The following is a 15970-nucleotide window of genomic DNA, read 5'->3' as shown; positions in this document are numbered from 1 at the left end:
TGAAGAGAGCATAGATAACCCATTGTGTAGTTTTGTGCTTAATAATGACAAAGCGATTCTTTTAGACTTATACTTCCTTGTAATTGGTCATATGATAAGTATGCTTATTACGTATGGTTGAAATAAAATTCTATGTGACAGGGCGTTTAACCAATAAGACGATTAGAAAAACGGAGCCTGCTCATGACGTAAGAAAACTTCGGTAAGGTTGACGATAAAAACGACCACAACCGTCGTTTAGTGAATGAACGCACAGACTCCCACGTGGCAGTTGACACTCCAACAACAGCGACTACAGTTTGTTTATCAATTTTCTCTGAGAAATCACTACAAAAGACGACTTACGATTTACCAAGCGGTAAGTAATTGTTTAAGATATTAATAGCGCTTCTTTCACTGTATACGTTGATAGTGTACATAAAAAAACGTAAACAATTTATTGGGTCGTGTATATATATATATATATATATATATATACATGGTGTTTGTTTGTTGTTAAGCGCAAAGCTACACAATGGTATATCTGTGTTGTGCTCACCACGGGTACCGAGACAAGATTATAAGGGTTATAAGCTTTAAAACTTACCGCTCAGCCACTGGTGGGCATATATATATAGAGAGAATATTGTAATTATTTCACATTACTTTCTGTTTCTCACAACTGATCGATATTTCATGAAATACAGATATACATGAATAATGCAAGCATGAGCTTTTTTCAAAAATTTAAAAAGATAAAAATCAGTGATCCATGACGCAAATAAGTGGCTAAGCGGTAGGTAAGTTTCCAGGTTTACAACGCTAAAAATTGGGTTTCGATACCCATGGTTGGCACGGCACAAATAACCTGCTGTGTAGCTTTGTACTTAGTAAAAATCAACCCCCTTTATCTATACAAGTAAAAACGCTAGGGAAGCTAATATAATAATCCTTATATTAGATAGTCTATTACAATAACATTCGCTCGAGTAATTAGTTTAAACAACACTTACTCTAAGTAAGCTAAAATAATAACCTGTTTATTAGGTAGTCTATTACGATAAAGAATATCATATATCTAGTAATATATTAAAATATCACTTTCGACGTGTAATGCATTATAATGTACAACAATAAAATGTCTCTTACATTAATAGGTTCATTACAGTATTGCTTGGGTAATTTAATAGATAATAGATTATACTTTAACTAATCCATAATATTAACCCTTTAATTTGGGTAATTATGTGCAAAAAATACATAGCTTAGATGATCCATTTCAAGAAAATTTATTTTTCCTATTAGTACTTTACAATGGAAATCTAGCTTGGATAATTTGTTAAAATAATCTTTACTAATAATCTTTTGTTAGAATGAAATACATTGGATAAATAAACTTGTTTATTGGAGCTTGTTAAACCACGCATTAATTAAGGTAACCATCACAATATGCAAGAGTTGAAATGGTTCATTATAAGTACATTTTTATTGAGTGTCACTACATAAGTATCATTAATAAAGGCTATTCCATTATTTTTAACTTAATTTTTAATAATTAACTGTTGATTTAGCTATTTCATTGATCATTTGTATTTATATTCACATTTGATTGTTGTAATAGATAATATTGGTTTTGTTTCTTACTTCACGCCTATGAGGTAACGAATTCCGTAAGTTATTATTTGTCTACTTTATTAACCTCACGTTTTTTCGAATTATCAGGAAATAAATTAGTAAGATTAACTCTGCGTGTTACAGTTATCAGACATTAGTTTAGTGTGATTAACTCTTGTGTTACAAGTATTAGGAATTAGTTTAGTGTGTTTAACTCTGCGTGTTACAGTTATCAGAAATTAGTTTAGTGTGATTAACTCTTGTGTTACAAATATCAGGAATTAGTTTAATGTGTTTAACTATGCGTGTTACAGATATAAGCAATTACTTTAGTGTGTTTAACTATGCGTGTTACAGATATAAGCAATTACTTTAGTGTGATTAACTCTATATGTTACAAGTATCAGGAATTAGTTTAGTGTGATTATCTCTCTGTGTTAAAATTATCAAGAGTTAGTTTAGTATGATTATCTTTGTGTGTGTTTTAATTGTACGAATTTGTTTAGTATGATTATCTCTGCTTGCTTCAAATATCAGGAAGTAGTTTAATATGATTAATTCTGTTTGTTACAAGTATCAGGAAATATTTTAGTATGATCACCTCTGTATGTTACAATTATCAGGAAGTAGTTTAGTGTGATTATCTGGGTGTGTTACAGTTATGAGGAATTAGTTTAGTATGATTATCTCTCTGTGTTATAAATATCAGGAATTAGTTTAGTATGATGAGCTCTGTTTGTTACAAGTAACACGAAGTAGTTTAATATGATTAACTCTGTGTGTTACAAGTACCAGAAAATAGTTTAGTGCGAATATCTCTGTCTGTTACAATTACAGGAATTAGTTTAGTGTGATTAACTCTATGTGTTACAAGTATCAAGAATTAGTTTAGTATGATAAAGTCTGTTTGTTACAAGTATTAGGAATTAGTTTAGTATGATTATCTCTGCTTGCTTCAAATATCAGGAAGTAGTTTAGTATGATTAATTCTGTTTGTTACAAGTATCAGGAAATATTTTAGTATGATCATCTTTGTATGTTACAATTATCAGGGAGAAGTTTAGTGTGATTATCTGGGTGTGTTACAGTTATGAGGAATTAGTTTAGTATGATTATCTCTCTGTGTTATAAATATCAGGAATTAGTTTAGTATGATTAACTCTGTGTGTTACAATTATTAGGAATTAGTTTAGTGTGATTATTTCTCTTCGTTCAATTATGAGGAATTAGCTTAGTATGATTACCTATGTGTGTTACAATTATCAGAAATTAGATTAATGTGATTACCTCTGTATGTTAATGTTATCAGGATGTAGTTTAGTGTGATCATCTAGGGGTGTTACATGTATGAGGAAGTAGTTTAGTAGGATTAACTCTGTGTGTTACAAGTATCATGAAATAGTTTTGGATGATCATATTTATGTGTTACAAGTATCATGAATTAGGTTAGTATGATTAACTCTGTGTGTGTTACAAGTATAAGGAAATAGTTTAGTGTGATTATTTGTGTGTGTTCAATTATGAGGAATTAGTTTAGTATGATTATCTCCGTGTGTTACAATTATCAGGAATTAGTTTAGTGTGATTAAATATTTGTGTTACAAGTATCAGGAATTAGTTTAGTGTGATTACCTCTTTGAGTTACAAGTATCAGGAATTAGTTTCGTATTATTATCTCTGTGTTTTACAATTATCAGAAATTAGCTTAATATGATCATCTCCGTGTGTTACAAGTATCACGAAGTAGTTTAGTATGATTAGCTCTGTTTGTTACAAGTATCAGGAATTAGTTTAGTATGATTACCTCTGTGTTTTACAATTATCAGAATATTGCTTAGTGTGACCATCTCTGTGTGTTACAAGTGGTAGAAAGTAGTTTAGTATGATTAACTCTGCTTGCTTCAAATATCAGGAATTAGTTGAGTGTGATTATCTCTGTGTGTTACAATTTCAAGAATTAGTGTAATATGATTATCTATGTTTGTTACAATTATCGAGATTTAGTTTAGTATGAATGTGTTTTTGTGTTTCAAGTGTAAGAAATTATTTAGTATGATTATCTCTGCTTGTTTCAAGTATTAGGGATTAATTGAGTGTGATCATTTCTGTGTGGCACAATTTCAGGAGTTAGTTAAGTATGATGAACTCTGTTTGTTACAAGTATCAGGAATTAGTTTATTATGATTACTTCTGTGTGTTACAATTATGATGAATTGGTTTAGTATGATTATCTCTGTGTTTTACAATTATCAGAATATTGCTTAGTGTGACCATCTCTGTGTGTTACAAGTAGTAGAAAGTAGTTTAGTATGATTAACTCTGCTTGCTTCAAATATCAGGAATTAGTTGAGTGTGATCATCTCTATGTGTTACAAGTATCAGGAATTAATTTAGTGTGATCATAACTATGTGTTTCAAGTATCAGGAAATAGTTTAGTGTGATTATCTCTGTGTATGTTAGAATTATGAGGAATTAGGTTAGTGTGATTAAATCTGTCTGTTACAAGTATCAAGAATTAGTTTATAATGATTATCTCTGTTTGTTACAAGTATCAGGAATTAGTTTCGTATGATTATCTCCGTGTGCTACAATTATCAATAATTAGTTTAGTGTGATCATCTCTATGTGTTACAAGTATCAGGAATTAATTTAGTGTGATCATATCTATGTGTTACAAGTATCAGGAATTAATTTAGTGTGATCATATCTATGTGTTACAAGTATCAGGAAATAGTTTAGTGTGATTATCTCTGTGTATGTTAGAATTATGAGGAATTAGGTTAGTGTGATTAAATCTGTCTGTTACAAGTATCAGGAATTAGTTTATAATGATTAACTTTGTTTGTTACAAGTATCAGGAATTAATTTAATATAATTAACTCTGATTGTTTCAAATATCAGGAATTAGTTTATTATAATTCACTCTGGTTTTTACAAGAATCAGGAATTAGTTTAGTATGATTACCTCTGTGTATTTCAATTATCAGGAAATAGTTTAGTGTGATTATCTCTGTGTATGTTAGAATTATGAGGAATTAGGTTAGTGTGATTAAATCTGTCTGTTACAAGTATCAAGAATTAGTTTATAATGATTATCTCTATGTGTTACAAGTATCAGGAAATAGTTTAGTGTGATTATCTCTGTGTGTTATAATTATGAGGAATTTGTTTAGTATGATTATTATTGTTTGTTACAAGTATTAGGAATTAGTTTAGTATGATTATCTCTGCTTGCTTCAAATATCAGGAAGTAGTTTAGTATGATTAATTCTGTTTGTTACAAGTATCAGGAAATATTTTAGTATGATCATCTCTGTATGCTACAATTATCAGGAAGTAGTTTAGTGTGATTATCTGAGTGTGTTACAGTTATGAGGAATTAGTTTAGTGTGATTATGTTACAATTTTTAGGAATTAGTTTCGTATGATTATTTCTGTGTTTTAGAATTATCAGGAACTAGTTTAGTGTGATTAACTCTGTGTGTTACAAGTATCAGGGTTTAAATTAGTATGATTACATCTGTGTGTTACAATTATCAGTAAATAGTTTATTGTGTGTGTTTGTGTTACAGTTATGAGGAATTAGTTTAGTGTGATTAACTCTGTGTGTTACAAGTATCAGGAAATAGTTTAATTTGATTATCTCTGTGTGTTATAATTATAAGGAATTAGTTTAGTATGATTATCTTTGTGTGTTTCAGGTGAAAGAAATTATTTAGCATAATTATCTCTGCTTGTTTCAAGTATTAGGAAATAGTTTAGTGTGATTATCTCTGTGTGTGTTACAAGTATCAGGAAATAGTTTAGAGTGATTATCTTTGTGTGTTACAATTATCTAGAGTTAGATTAGTATGATTATCTTTGTGCGTTTCAAGTGTAACAAATTATTTAGTATGATTATCTCTGCTTGCTTCAAGTAACATGAAATAGTTTAGTGTGATCATCTCTGTTTGTTACAATTATGAAAAATTACTTTAGTATGATTATCTCTGTGTGTGTTACAAGTATCAGGAATTAGTTTGGTATGATTACCTCTGTATTTTACAATTATCAGGAATTAGTTTAGTATCATTACCTCTGTGTGTTACAAGTATGAGGAGTTACTTTAGTATGATTATGTCTGTATGTTACAAGTATCAGGAAGTAGTTTAGGGTTATTATCTCTGTGAGTTACATTTATCTGGAAATAGTTTAGTGTGATTATCTCTGTGTTTTACAATTATTAGGAATTAGTTGAATGTGATTAACTCTTTGACTTACAAGTATCAGGAATTAATTTAGTATGATTATCTCTGTGTGTTCCAATTATCAGTAATTAGTTTAGTGTGATTATGTCTGTTTGTTACAATTATCAGGAATTGGTTTAGTGTAATTAGCTTTATGTGTTACAAATATGTGTAATTAGTTTAATGTGATTTACTCTGTTTGCTCCAAGTATTAGGAAGTCGTTTAGTGTTATTAACTATGTTTGCTCCAAGTATTAGGAAGTCGATTAGTGTGATTAACTCTGTGTGTTTCAAGTATTAGGAATTAGTGTCGTGTTATTATCTGTACGTTGAGTTTCCATTATTCATCACTAGCTGAACTTAGATCCCCATATGCTATTCTCCAAAGTGCCTTAATGGTATATGCCACGTTTGTTGACAATTGGTCGAGCGGTTCGTCAGTTATAGGCGGGTACACAGAAAGACTTTTGTCAAATGATGAATTAAATTTTGTACACTTATGAAATTGTGCTTTACCCTTAGTGACTCAGAAATAGTGACCTAGTACAACCATTTGTTTTCTATGTGATAGTCATCTTCAGGTGTCAATCACATATAACATCGCTTATTATAACCATACTTTCTCACTGATACTGATATTATCACGTTTTCTATTAATGATGGCCAAAAGTAACTAAATATATAATAAACTAGACAGTATAAAAACATGGTGGTATGATTTAAGGATAGTTTTCTATTGGCATATTTTCCAGACGTAATCGGTTTTGTTTTCGCGGATAAGTCAAAAGAATAAGTATTTATGGATAACATGAGAAAACTGTTACTCTTTTCAGTAATAAGTATTCTATTAAAGCTTATAAAAGAAGTTTCTTAGATCACTCTAAAATAAACCGAGGGTAAAAGTTCATAGAATGGCATTAGGGCACTCAAACTGTTTGTTCTTACGAAATATCGACGAACTAATGATCCGAGAAACTAATCCAAGTAGTTGTTAGTTTAAAAGACTTTGTACACGGGTTTTCTTCTTCACGTTTGATGTCGCAAGTCCCCGATCTTAGAACGTCGGATAACTCAGTAGAGTTGCACAATCATTGATACAGGTGTCTTTTAAAAGCTCTCATGAGAATATATATTTTGTGACAGCTGAAAGAACGGTATTGATTTATTGTTGGATTAATGGGAAAAACGTACTTTTTTTTTCTATGAATCGCTTGATGTTTTACCAGAATGTTTTATGCTGTGTAGAAAATAATAAAATGATGTAGGGCAAGATAAGGTTAGAAAGTCGAAAACGCCTGTGATTACAGTTGTGTTCTGTCTTTTCTAGAAAGCGCCAATAGTTGTCAATGTTGATCCCTGCTGTATCTTGTGCGAATAACATTTTATGGGCAGGCGAAATCTATCTGTCAACCTTAATAAATACCTTGGGAGAAAAACGCTTAGTTCCTTTGATAATTACCTGTAAAGCTTCACTTGAATAAGCTTGTCCAGGCTTCTGCCTGTCCAAATAAAGTATAAGAACCACTAAATGGTTCCATTGATGCACTTATTCTCTAGGAAGATTTTTATTCTGATAAAAGCAAAGGTAAAAATAGAAGTAAATCGGGGTGGGCTTCTGTTATAGCCTGGTGGGTTAAAGTGTTATGTAAAAAAAAAACAACACTTTCTGACTGAATACCTTCAATTATGTGACATATTGTTTTGTCAACGTGCTAAAACAATACCTTTTTAAATGCACTATCAACTAAGCCTTCTCAGTGCTTCATGGTTTCAGAATCGTAGCATCCATCGTGTGAGCGTTGAAATACTTGAATAGGGAGCTTAAGCAAAATATCAATTTCCTATCGTACGTCAAAAGACAATAATATCGATGATGCTCAAGCTATGTGTTAGTTGGAAACATTGAATACTGGTTAAAAATCGGTAACGTCAGTGATGTTTAAAACAATGTAAAATGTCGATAATATCAGGGATGTTCAAAACTATTTAATGGTAGACTGTATCAGTAGTGTATGAAATAATGTAATGGTAAAATTTATGCACGTCAGAATAATTTTTGGAAAATATTATTAACTTCGTTATGTTAGTATTGGCGACCGTATTTACCCAGCGATGATGTTTTATCTATTTTTTTCTTAACAATCGCCTGCCGTGATGTTTCCACATGATAAGGCTTCTTTCAAAACAGTCATGTCAATGTTCTCCTACTCTTCTGGTGCATCTTTTCATAAACCAGCTAATGTATTATGTCTACAACTTCCAAGCGTATTTTTAAGCAGGCCAAAGACACAAAAGTAAACTAGAGCTCTCTGCTGTTCTCTTAATCGGTGTTTAGGTCTTATAGCCCTATTAGATGATATCTTTTTCAGGTCAATACGAATTTAAATACAACATGAGGATCACTCCGACCCCTTTTAGGGCAATGTTCGTGTACATATGTACATTTGTATTCATGTGAAGAAATACGTTTTCCTCTTTATTTGTTGTTAAACTAGAGTTTCGTTCTGCTTGTTTTGTTTTGAATTTCGCGCAAAGCTACATGAGATCTATCTGCGCTAGCCGTCCCTAATTTAACAGTGAAAGACTAGAGGGAAGGCATCAAGTCATCACCTCTCACCGCCAACTCTTGGGCAAATCTTTGACTGTGACATTATAACACCCCCACGACTGAAAGGACGAGCATGTTTGGTGAGATGAGGATTCGAATCCGCGACCTGCAGATTGCGAGTCAAGCTCTCTATCCCTCTGACCATGCCGGGCCAAACTAGACCTTCATCGGGGTTTTTTTGTGAAGTATGTGGTCGAATAAGATGGTTGTGATTTTACTTTCTCTAACTATCTTTCTCTTGTAAACAGTAGTGCCTTAGATACATGACTGGAAGATTGTAAACATGTGGCTTGTGAGCCTTCTCATCTTCAAATACATATTTATTATCGTATTAATGAGACCAGGAAACATCCCCAACTTCAATGCAGTCACAGTTTGGGTCGGAAGGGTCTTTGCGAATGAGGGCGTTCTTATCGATTGGATTCGGGCATGGTTTCATAGCTTGCGTTGTTCTAATCGTTCTTTAATTTATCAACTTCGATTGAGAGAGTTGAATATATTCTTCTTTGAAACGTTGTGTCCTTTGATCTACGTTCTTTAACAGCCACGCTGTATGAGCATTTCTCTTTGGAAAGAGTGGTAGTTTACCAATCACACTCTGGAGGCATTTTACAAGCCTGATCATTGAAGTTTGCTTTTATGTGCCGGACAGATTCACGTGTGTCACGTGGCCGTAGTTCTGAACCATACCGACATTTGCAAGGTAGCTAATACTGGATTTAAGAACGTTTTGAGGTTTTATTACAAACGTTAGCAACAGTGGTCTTGCATCACAAACATGATGTAGTTTGCAAATGACGTAAACTGTAGAAGTTTTAAGAAAGTAACATTTCAGAATATGTGAGTTTTCTATACAAGAAAATCTCTTTTGATTTGTATTACATTGTATTTTATAATTTTCATTCAAATGTAAACATTATAAATGTGCGAAGAATATTTATACTGACCGTTTTCTATGCAAGCATTTCACAGTTTATTATTAATGAAATTATAAAAATATAATGTATTGTAAGGAAAAGCTAAAAATATTCTTTGAATACTTTAAAATACCTCTTTAACTTTTCAATGTTTATTGTGTTCATAAGCACAAAAGTACACAATTGGACAATGAGCTACCTGCACTGTGTCCATCGTGGGTACTGAACCCCGATTTTAGCATTATAAGCCACCTAGATTACCTTTGAGCCACCGGGGAGAACACACGTCTTATGTCATCAAGTGTTGTGCTCAATATGATCTTTACTGTTTCTCTTGTTAATATAAATAGTTTAGTGCCATCTGATCGTTTGAGTATATATGTTTATTTTATTAATATAAAGAGTTTAATTCCATTTAATCGTTTGAGTAGATATGTTTATCTTATTAATCTAAAGAGTTTAGTGCCATCTGATCATTTGAGTATGTATGTTTATTTTATTAATATAAAGAGTTTAATTCCATTTAATCGTTTGAGTAGATATGTTTATCTTATTAATCTAAAGAGTTTAGTGCCACCTGATCGTTTGAGTAAATATGCGTATTTTATTAATATAAAGAGTTTAGTGCGATTTTATCATTTGAGTATATGTATTTATCTTATTAATTTAAAGAGTTTAGTGCAATCTTATTATTTGAGTAGATATGTTTATTTTATTAATTTAACGAGTTTAGTGCCATCTGATCGTTTCAGTTGATGTCTTTCTCATTGATTTAAATATTTTATTGCCCTTTGACCTTTTGAGTAAATGCATTTCTCTCGTTCATTTGAATAATTTAGTTTCACCTGACCTTTTGAGTAGATGTGTTTTTTTTAGTGATTTCATCACGATCTGCTCGAGTGACTAGTATTTTCTTATTTTATTGCTATAAAAAAGTGTATTTAGTTTTTACCTTTAACTAGGCGTGTTTCTGGGAAAGAAGACCGAGAAAAGCTACATAAATCTGCTTGCTCGGCAGAAGACTCAATAGGAGATAATTTAGCTGGGATAAATCAGACGATTTATAAATCAAGAACTTTGCGTCAGTTGTCCAGAAAGATCTACACACTATTCATACTGTAGTGATCACCCCACCCTCGAGTACATGGTGACGAGATTTATTTTCGTGAGCAACACCTAATATTTGTGTAACATTTCAGACAAATCGCTGATGCTGCGTTTTTATAGTATATATATATATATATATATATACACGAAAAGTATTGTTCAAGACTTATGCTCATGTAGTGTTTTGAATAGGTTATTTTAAATGCCAGCTTTACACGTCGCGGGTCTCCCTCTGCACAGATAAAAGTAGCTTCAGGTTGATTGAATGAAATTTTCATATTTTCTTTGTAAAACTGTTATATTAATACACTGCCGTTTTGATGAATGCATTAATAATGTCAGCAAACACCCCTTGTAGGAGTCTCCATACATATCTGGTATGGACAGAGTGAGTGCTGGGGGGAGGGGGGTACACAAGGAACTCTTATTCTCGTACACAGCGTGTTTAATAGATTTTAATGAATGGAAAACTCCTGAGATTTGTTCAGAAATAACTGATATTTACTTAAGCCGCAATGCATTTAATGCGGGCGTTCAGTGTACAAAAACCTTAGGTTCATTCATTCAAAACCTTAACTTTGATTATTCTATTGACTCATTATCACTCAACTCTTCTGTCTATATCTTAACTTCCCTAAATATGAATTTATATATTAATTTAAACCTGACGTAACTTTATAATATAAAGAAAACATTCTGTTGAATGTCTACCGTTAAAGAATATTAGGAATATTGGCTATGCACATTGATTGAATAGACGAAGTTCGACACAGTTGGACGACAAACTGAGCCAGTTAATTTAATTCAGAACTGCGATTCACGTAAAAACATGTATCACGATATTTTACAAAAACTCTAAGCTCATATACATTTCAGAACTGCTTTATACAATTTATATATCAATGATCATATTTAACCAGGTGTAATATATTATGTACACTTGGAGACCGGCATGGCCAGGTGGGTAGGACGCTCGCCTCGCAGTCTGCGGGTCGCGTGTTCGCACCCCCATCCCACCAAACATGGGGGCGTTATAATTCCACTATTCGTTGGTAAAAGAGTAGCCCAAGAGTTGGCGGTGGTTGTTAGCTGCCTTCCCTCTAGTCTTACACTGCTAAATTAGGGGATGGTTGGCGTCAGGAAGGGCATCCGGCCGTAAAAAACCCTGCCAACACCAAAACAAAAAATAGCGACCCCGTATAGATACGGGAAAAGCTACAGAAGAATATATTATGTATACTTTTTTCAAAATCGCTGTTATTCTAAATCTTATTCAGGATTTTTTTTTTTTTGCACTATGTCATTAAGTATCGAAAATATTCTTGTCAGTAACAGGTTAATCAGCCAACGAAAATTTATTTATTTTACTAAAACCCAGGCCAAACCCACACGTAATTTTCATGTAACTCATGCAGTAATTTTGTTGAAGAAAATCAAAAATATATAGATATATAGTAAGAAAATAACGAGCAAGAGACATAAAAATATTTAATAAAATAAATTGTTCGCACGTGATTTATAGAGTGGTCTTGATGATGGAAATATAAAATATATGTGACATATGGTTAGTGTGCCGTATTGTGAATGACAAGGTTCTTGTTCTTACCGCTATGCAGCAAAACATGTCACACACTTTCCACTATTGATGAGTTATAAGAATGACAGTAATTTCCGTTATTCTATTCAAAGACTAACAAAGTCACATTCTCTCCCTTCTGGTCAGTTGGTTAAAAGTGAAATACTCGAATAATAACACCAAACATGTTGTATAACTTTTCTCATCAAAACGTTTGGTCCCTAGTATTTTAGTGACAAGTCAAAGCTGGCTTGATTTTTCCAGTATTTATTAGATCAAGTTGCAATTAATTCAGATATGTTAGGAAACAAATCATGAGAACGTCAGAATGTGCTCCATACACCAATGGAATATTAAATATGTATCCTTGTCTTCGTTGGTAGACTCAGAATATTCTGTCTTTTCAGCTGCTTGGTAAAAAAAAAAAAAAACATTAAACATCAGGATGTACCACATACAATTATTGATTCATAAGATGTGTATTCTTGATTTGATTTAAAAACACTAAATATGAAAATGTGCCACATACATCCTTGTACTTATAGGATGTGTAATTCCTGACTTGGTTAAAAGCACTGAACATGAGGACGTACCACGTACATCGTAGATTCACAAAAAATGTATTACTGACTTAGTTGTTTTAGTGACTTGTGTCAAAAACTGAACACATAAAGTTCACAGGCTACAGACATATGCATTTCATAATCAACAATGTTAAACAGCAATCATAAATTAACAATAAATACAATAATACTTTTATGGTAATTTATGTTCACGTTCACATTATATATTAAGGTATTTTCTTTTCAAAGATATAAACTTACAAAATTATTGTGGCCTTGTAATTCCATTAATAGTGATTTTAAATAAAAACATAACTAATACCAAGCCGTCTCTCACCCCAACATTCGGGGACCGATCCCAGTAGTGAGAAAAAAGCAGATAGTCTATTCTATTATGCTTTAACAACGAAGAAAACAATGCATGAATATTTAACTATATCCAATGGGAACTTTGCTATTTTCTATAATTTAGGTAAGTTTTACTTGACTGTGTGGTAAATTGTAACATCAAGTCTGCTGAATTAATCTGGTTATCCTCGTTTAAATTTATGTTAAGTTATTTTTATACGCAGTCGTGTGGTCCCTTTCTGTAAGTAACATAAAAGAAAGGAAAAGAACCTTACAACCTGACGGTATGTTTTCCTTATACAGCAGTTGATGATGTGTAGTTGTGTTGTTTTTATATAACTCATAAAATATCAGCAAACATGCAATTTACAAGTAAAACTTAATACTTGTGATCTACAATTTAGTAAATATTATAAAGTCGACAGTACAATGAGAGAGAAAAATTAACGTTCAGATATAAAAACACGTGCATTTAACTACACTGTTAAACCAATCTGCATAACCCGCATGTTCTTCTTAATAAAGAATTTGGTAAAGTAACCCACAAATTCTAACAAACAATAGAAAGCTATGAGATAGAGTACCCCGCGTCATCTATTTATCAATATAAATGTATAAACTGGTATAAATAATCTAAATGTTCTTCTTACCGAGGTATATGATAAACTAATACACCTTCTATCAAACAATATAAGGTTATAAGTTAAGATAACCCATGTCTTCTAGCTACTAATGTAAAGTCATATGTTAAGAAAAATAAATTAAATGTTCTCCCTACAGGGGTATATGATAAACAAACACACTTTCTATCAAACAATATAAGGTTATAAAAATAAAATAAGATAACCCGTGTCTTTTAACGACTAATGTAAAGTTATATGATAAAAAAGGTAAAATATATGTTTTTCTTATCAACGTATGTTTAAAATTAACCAGTACATTCAAAACTAACAATATAGTCTTCTATTCATGATGTCAGAAAAACACGTAGGTTCAATAAGTTTTGATGCAAAATGATAAAACCCCATAACTCGAGTGTTTTCAAAAGGTGGATCTATCTTCTTCAGGAGTAAGCTTGAAAAGAAAAAAGGTTTGCCCCTGAAGAAGATAGGTTCACCTTTCGAAAGTACTCGAGTAAAGGGTTTTTTACCATTTTGTATCAATACAGTGTTCTATGATAGACTAACCTATATCTTCTACTTGATAATGTAGGGTTATGTTGCAAACTAACCTATATTCTAGTTTCTGAGGTTAATGTGTTTATATAGCAACTTTATGCTTATTAAACAATGACTGTATGGAAAAACAAGCCGCGTTGTCTACATTCTTCAATTATGTGACAAAGTAATCTTCTACCGTGTACCTACTTTTATATTTGATGATGTCATCCTTTTGTTCACTAGTAAACTTAAAAACACATAACCCTGAACAGTTCGGGCTCGATTCCTGCTTGGAGCAAAATCCAGATAATTCATTGTGTAGCTTTACGCTTAGATGAAACAAAATATTTTATGAAAATAGTGTTTGTCTGTTTGTTTATCAATTTTAGTGCAAAGGTGCACAATAGATTATCTGCGTACTGTGCATCGCGGGGAATCTAATTTCGGATTTTAGCTTATAAGTCTATAAACTTACTGCTGAACTGCTAGGGGATTGTAAAGAATGAAAACAAAACTATTCTCTATTCTTTAACTTACAACGAAGACTATTTTTTATTGTAAAAAACGTTGACCATATCCGAAAGAGAAGAAATCTCCATGACCAAGGAGCTTGGTCCACGATCTGTTATGATTTATTGTAAGATAAGTTGATCACCTCTGAAATAGAAGAAAATCCCCATAATAAACGTCCACGATGTGTTATGATTTATTGTAAGATAAGTTGATCACCTCTGAAATAGAAGAAAATCCCCATAATAAACGTCCACGATGTGTATGGTCTATTTTAGGGTTACCTGGATTAATAGGTACAATTTCTCATATTGCTTTCTAATTTACGAAATAGTACTAATAATTTATTTGTATACACTGGGGAAGATAGTGGTTTTTTTTTCAGTTTGAACACACTACCAGTAGTGAATTTGTCTCGGTTGATTGATTTTAACTTGATAGTTACATCTCTTAGAAACACAGCACTCAGATCTTCTCTGTATTATCTCTCATGTCTGTGAAAACTGATAGTGAAGTCCAACTAGGCAAGTGAATTCAAAATGGTTTGAACTTTGCTTTTTGCAAGAAACTTGATCTTTTATGACCTACAATATAAAGAAGATAAATTAAACCGCTTGGTTGATACCTGTAATACAAGGTTGAAAACGTTATATAAAAAACGATTTTGAGTATGCAAATCAGCAAGCCACGTGATAACCACAGCCTATATAAAGTCCCAGTGAACGACATACATTTGACATTATTTGGCGTTACGTAGGTAGTGTGATACCACAAAAATTAATCACTTTTGACGCAAAATATTCATAAATTCAGATCATAGATGCGTTCAAATCGAGGATTTAGAATTTACAACGAGTTGGAAAACAAAGGAATATGGATCAATTTTAAGCAAAATGCGGCGTCTTGTAACAAAGCAGTATAGTTGCCCCAAGAAACAAAACGTAACATAATAAAAAAGAATCTCTGATTGCGAATGAGGTTACAAGGGTTTAAAATAAAACTTCTAGTCATACTTCCAGTTCAAACGTCTAATACCTAAGTCAGCTGAAGAATGAAACAGTTATTCATGCTATTCCTTACGAAAATATATCGGTAAAGTTGTCGGACATGGCGCCTCTGAATTTCTGTGTGATCAGGTTTTGAAAAACCGTCATCTTCAAACACTAGATGGATTGTGGAAAGCTTGCAGAGAGGAGTGGCGTGATTTGAAACTGCCAGCCTTACAACATATCCTTTTGAATAAAAGGAGCATGACCGAACGTGACGGCATAACTTGTAACGATATGATATGGGACCTAGCATGGCCAGGTGGTTAGGGCGCTCGACTCGCAATCTGAGGGTCGCGGTTTCGAAACCCCGTC

The 15970-nt window shown here is 32.3% G+C and overlaps 1 protein-coding gene across 1 annotated transcript in view; it reads left to right on the top strand.

Moving 5' to 3' along the window:
- The first annotated feature begins 230 nt into the window (after positions 1–230).
- Positions 231–15970, top strand: part of LOC106476848 (prothoracicostatic peptide-like) — a 22035-nt gene continuing 6295 nt past the window's right edge. The window contains exon 1 of the mRNA XM_013937470.2: positions 231–358. The gene's annotated coding sequence lies outside the window, so the exon portion shown is untranslated. The remainder of the gene's footprint in view (positions 359–15970) is intronic.

The sequence above is a fragment of the Limulus polyphemus genome, unplaced genomic scaffold (genome assembly GCF_000517525.1).
Source record: "Limulus polyphemus unplaced genomic scaffold, Limulus_polyphemus-2.1.2 Scaffold159, whole genome shotgun sequence".
Lineage (NCBI taxonomy): Eukaryota > Metazoa > Arthropoda > Merostomata > Xiphosura > Limulidae > Limulus > Limulus polyphemus.
Note: the sequence above shows the minus strand (reverse complement) of the source record. Positions and strands in the feature narration are given on the sequence as shown.